The sequence below is a fragment of the Molossus molossus genome, unplaced genomic scaffold, assembly GCF_014108415.1.
Source record: "Molossus molossus isolate mMolMol1 unplaced genomic scaffold, mMolMol1.p scaffold_m16_p_15, whole genome shotgun sequence".
Classification (NCBI taxonomy): Eukaryota; Metazoa; Chordata; class Mammalia; order Chiroptera; family Molossidae; genus Molossus; species Molossus molossus.
The window spans coordinates 68,809,179-68,815,178 of NW_023425350.1; positions in this window are offsets into that span (position 1 = coordinate 68,809,179).

A 6,000-nucleotide genomic window follows, 5' to 3' on the forward strand; every position below is an offset into this window, starting at 1 on the left:
GGGGTGAGGACCACCTACCTGGGCCAGGGATCCCTGTGGTCTGTGGCTCTGTCTTGGGTGCCCGGAGCGCTGGTCTCCTGCCCTCGGGATCTCTGACCTGGGGGAACCCGGTCTCACCCTCATTATGAGCAATCCGTTTGGGAGTATATATGCAAACGCCTCAGCAACATTCCTCAGCCAGTAATAACAGCATCTCGGGTTGTCAGCTGCCACTGCCTGCCATTTTCTAGCCGCATGCATAAACAAATTCCTCCGGGGCAGTGTCACTCTGCCAAGGACTGGGCCACATCCATTCGACGCATCTCAACGGTGGGCGGTGCGGCTGCCCGTCTGCTCCAACGACACGTGTGGCGAAGAGACGCGAGGAAGAGAGGGATGGAGGGCAGGTCGGGCAGCAAGCCTGGCGGTGCGGAAGCCCCGTCCTCACCGGTTCTTTGCCCCAGTCCCAGGTGCAATGACCACGTCCCGGAGGACAATGTCCTCCTGTCTTCTCTCCTCCAGGTGCACTCCAGGACGTCACCGGCACCTACCCGCCACCATTTCTTCAATGGGGACATGCCAAGCTCCCCAGCGAGCAGGCCCACCAAGGACCAGCTTCTCTTTACAGCCGGTTGGTGTTTCCTTACGTCTTGCATTGCTCCTGTCGTTCACAGGTATGGCTGTGCCTCAGAACACCAAAACAGCCAGTCAGTTCAGACGAAAACCCACACAACCAAGTAAGATGGTTACGGAAAGGGGACCTGGCCCTGAGCGGGTCTGCCTAGGCCCAGCCGGCAGCATGTGGGTTCATGTTGTGAAATTCAAGTTCCACAACACGAGTCCAGGTGAGTTTCAGAGGACGTTTACTGAAGCTGGGACAGTGAAACAAGGCAGGGCTGGGAAAGGAGCCTAGGCTGGGCTGCTTTGGCTCACTAAGGAGTCAGAGAAAAGGGGGCCTTGGGGACAGGTTCAGGGGTTTGCCTGGGATGAACTGTCACTGCCCATTGCTGCCCTGGATGCAGGCCTTGTGGGGTCCCCTAGAGTCTAGGAGATGCGTGCCTGCGGGGTCCCCTAGAGTCTAGGAGATGCGTGCCTGGTCGGGGGGGTGGGGGGCCCCCTGCGAAAGAGAGCGCCCTCTGGGTCCTTTGTCTTGCTTTATCTCTCTCTTGCAGGCGGAATCTGCGGGGAGGCCTGGGGAGGTCTCACCAGAATACTCATCAGTGTCCTAGCGGTGCTCCGCAGGGTCGTGGTCTCCACTGATTGGTCAGTGTCAGGGCAGGGGGTCCTTAGTCACTGCTGCTGGTCCTGGTGTTGCCCACCTGGTTTTGCTGCTTTTCTGCGTCTGGAGCTGAAATACAACTGAGGCCTAGAGGTTCTCTCTAGGGAGGTGGCCTCTGTACCGCTGTAAACTGCTGTCAGTTTGTTCAGCTCTGTGTCAGTGTCCCTGTTCCACTTGTCCTGGCTCACTGGCCTATCTCAAGATCACAGCTTCTGGGCCCCACCACCAGCACCACCAAACACGGGAGCAAAGCAACAGCCACAGTCCTGGCGCCTGCTGCCACCGCCCGGCCTGGGCCGAGCCCATCGAGGACCCTGCTGGGAGGCGCTGTCCTCACTGCTGTCCAGACAAGACAGCACTTCTAGGGCTAAGCCACTGACGCTGATCACAGATCTAGTCTGGCAGCACAGGGCCACAGAGCAGGCCTTGCTGAGGGGGTGGCCGCTCGGCCCCTAACCGGTCTCTCCTAGTCTCTTCCACACTCACATCTACACCACAGGCAGGTGCAGCGAGTGTTCCACAGACTATTTTGTAACGTGCCTTTCCTACTGACAACGCATCCTGCTTTTTCTACTCAACGTGAGCTCTCGGATCAGTTTACTTGATCAGTCCTTTTCTACATTATTTCTTTATCGCTGCAAGGTATTTCATCTCCATCTAAAGACCTGGGAAAATGCTGTTTCCGGACCGCTGGGATGAAAAGCCCTATTTTGTCTGTTAAATTCCTAAAGGAGAGAGCCCTTTGGAGAATTTCTTCACAAACCTTTGGGATGGGGATGCGATGGCGAAGGCAAAGAGGACGCAAAAGCAAAGTCAAAGCGGACTCCTGGGCAGGAGCTACTGTTGTCGGGGCTCCGGGTGAGGGGCCGGGGGGTGCCCGGTAGGGGTGTGTAGGAAACAGACTTGTAGAGACCCTGCCCAGGGCTCCAGACAGGGAGGGAGCCGAGAGGTCAGCTCTGCCAGGGGGTGTGATGTAGTGGGCACGGAGCCCTCACTGCAAACCCCCGCCCCGACACACCCCCACGCACAACCTCAGTAAGCTGGTGACCCTGACCACCCGCTGCCTAACAGGATGCTCTCTGGTTCCGCATCTGCACTTTTATTTGTGGGAGGTTGAGGAAGAGGACAAGGGTCAGCTCATTTGTACATCACATACGGACAAACCTCATTCCACTAATCCCCAGTGTTGGCATTCGGATTTTCATTCTTACACTATTATATACAATGTCATGCTAAATATGTTTGGACTTAAGTCTTTGCATATATCCTTGATTATGCTCCTGGGATAAATTCCTAGAAGTGTAGTCAAAGCATATACATATTTTCCTTATCTACTTTTAAAATTTTACATCGTACAGGGATTTTTTTTTCTAAAATTTCTATTTATTTATTTTGGGGGGGGGGATTTGTTGTTCCACTTATTCATGCATTCATTGGTTCATTCTTACATGTGCCCTGACCGGGGATTGAACCCAAAACTGAACTACCCAGCCAGGGCTTACAGTGACTTTTAAGGAATCTAATTTATTAGATCATTTTTTTACATATCCAACCACTCCTGACAGAGCCGTTGCCCTTTGGACTTTTGACAGGTTGTATTTTCCTGCGTGTGTGTGTTCGGTGCATTTGTTTTCTGTGTGTGTTTGGTGGTGTATATATGCTTTATGTGTGTATACATTGTATGCATGTATATTTCCTTGGAGTGTGCATGTCTTTTATGTGTATGTTTGTGTGTTCTCCTTTGTGGGTACATACTACTGTGTGCTGTGTGTTTCGCGGCTGTGTGTGTTGTGTGTATATGCTGTGTGTGTTGTGTATGTTGTGGGTGTTTTCTGCATTGTGTGTGTTTTACTGGAGTGTGCATGTCTTCGTGCATGTTTCTGTGTTTGTCACACCTTCCTTCCTTGGCGTCTGCACAGACGGGCTCAGCGTGACACCGGCTCACGTACCTCAGGCCGCCCCTGCGCTCGGCCAGACGCAAGGTGTGGCAGAATCACCAGCTGCATTTCGGACCAGCCCGTGATCAGGGTGCCGGAGGTGATGACATACCCTGTCGTCATTTCGTGAGAATTATGAAGTCGCTCACGGCACAGCTGCTGACCAGGTCATTCTCGAAGCCTCTGTGACGTTCTGAGACCATCAGGCCCCCTGGGGGTTCCCGCCTGCAAACGTGCTCGCGAGGCTCCGTGGCGGGAGGTGCCCTGACTCCATGACACAAACAGGCCACGCGTGCGCCTGAGCAGATGCTGGCCTGCCCGGAGGGGGAGGCCAGCACCCCGGTCACCGAGGGGCAGAGGCTGCACCTCAGGTGACACAGCAGAGACGTCCGTCCTTTCAGAGACCAGACACTTTGGCATTTGGGACCCCCACCGGCGGTGTCTGGCAATAGGCCTGCTCCCTTGTCCACAAGTTGGACCACTCTCGAGGTGAAAGGCTTCTACATCCGGTCAAACTGAACCCGGTTCTGATGAGGGCCATGAAATGCAGGGTGTGGGTCACGTCCCAGAAGCTCTGGTCCTGGGAGTGGGACAATTCAAAGCCCTTCTGAAAACAAGAAAAGCCCAGCTGACCATCCCCCCGCCCTGTCCTGGGGAAGCCCTCCCCCCAGTGACCCAGCTGACCACCCCCCCGCCCTGTCCTGGGGAAGCCCTCCCCCCCAGTGACCCAGCTGACCACCCCCCCGCCCTGTCCTGGGGAAGCCCTCCCCACCCAGTGACCCAGCTGACCACCCCCCCGCCCTGTCCTGGGGAAGCCCTCCCCCCCAGTGACCCAGCTGACCACCCCCCGCCCTGTCCTGGGGAAGCCCTCCCCCCAGTGACCCAGCTGACCACCCCCCGCCCTGTCCTGGGGAAGCCCTCCCCCCAGTGACCCAGCTGACCACCCCCCCGCCCTGTCCTGGGGAAGCCCTCCCCCCCAGTGGGACATTCTGTCTCCTGCTTCTCCCCTCGGGTCAACAGGGCCTCCTCGGGCTCCCAGAACCCCTTGGTGTGGGCAATGTGAGGAAATGCCAAAACCATTAGGAATCTGATGGAAGGGCTGGACGACTCCTGTTTCCAAGGGGAGACTTTCTAGAAGGGCTGGGATCAGAAAGAGAGTAATAGGAGCACAATCAGAGGCTGACCAGCAAGATGGGGGCAGCAGGACAGGGGACTTGGACCCAGAGCCCGGGGAGGGGTTATGGACCACACCTAAAGCCCCCCAGAGGTGAGAGAGGTCCCCCCACTCTGGGATTGGCCTTTCTTTCTTTTTTTTTTTTTTTTTTTGTGGTACATGCCCCTAGCGGGAACCGAACCTGGGACTCTCTGGTCTGCAGGCCCACACTCCAACCGCTGAGCCAAACTGGCCAGGGCATGGGCCTTTCTTACTGACAGCTGTTTTCCAGAGACAATTCTGTATTTAATCTCACACGTGGGCTCACTCTGTCCAGAGAAAGGAAGTCTGGTGTCTCGGGAGGAGCCCACCTCCACTGTGACGAGGACCAGGGCAAACGCAGCACTGGATCTGAACGGTGATTCAGGAGATGTGCTCCCAGGGTCCCTGCACGGAGGAGAGTTCCCCAGGGGCCTGCCAAATGCAAAGGGACGAGAATAGTTCTTCTCCACTTCCTTCCCTTGGCCTGGAAGATAGACCGTCTGCCATTTGGGCTACTGGGGGCCCCTTCTGAGCCTGTGGCTCTTCCCTCCTCGCTGGCTAGGGGTCCCACAGCCTCATGTCTGGGTGTGTCCTCCTGGAAGGACACTGGAGGGGTCTCCACACACTGTGGCCCAACAGTCCTGGGGAGGACACCATGCTGGGCAGACCTCAGTGCTCCACTGGGCAGCTAGTCCCAGGGCTTGGTCTCAGCGGGGTGAGTAATGGGAGCCCACTGAGTGTATGTTCTGCAATCCAGTGGGCAAAAAGCCGGCATTTGACTCCTGCGTCCTGCATCGCACAGAGGCTGTACCTGTCGCGATGTATCCAGGCCCTTACAGCAGGTCGGGCAGCAAGGACTCTCTGCTCCAGAACTAGCCACGCCTGAGGGGCCGGACGGTGCTGGGAACTGACCCAGCCGCCGAAGCCCAGAGGACTCCTTCAGTCTGGGGTCCTGAACCCAGGGCCCGGGGGAGCAGAGAAGGCTCTGTGCCTGCGAGCGTCTGGCAGGAAAGACGGGAGCGGGTCCCACACAGGCAGCCCGGCAGGTGGGAGGGCCACGGACAAGGAATCTGGGTCAGGCGGTGTCACACACCCAGCTGAGCACCCCGCCAGCACTGGAGAGGCCCGTCAGCGGCCGGCAGGGCCGCAGTGTGGTAGACATCAGAGGTACCGCACGTAGCCCAGGGCCTGAGGCGTGCTGGGTAGCCCACAGGTGTTCCGGCGAGCATGGTGGTAAGGATGGTGAAGACGATGATGAAGATGATAGTGACGATGATGATGGTGATGATGGCGACACTGATGACTTCCCAACCAAAGGGATTCTGTTGGTTTCGGGTGGGGCTCATCGTGCTATTTTCAAGCTCCCCGGATGACTCTAATGTCCACTGGGATTGACAGCCACTTCCCTTGACCAGCATCCTGAACATTTTTCACTTCAGGATCTCCTTAGATTCATAAACATCACTGAGGACCCCAAAAAAGTATGTCCGAAACGAAAACATCCACATATACATGTTTTTAATTAGCCATCAGAGCAGGGCGTCACTGTCATGTAGCTTCTGGAAAACTCCACCAAACACTCCCTTTTTTTTTTTTTTTAATCCTCACCA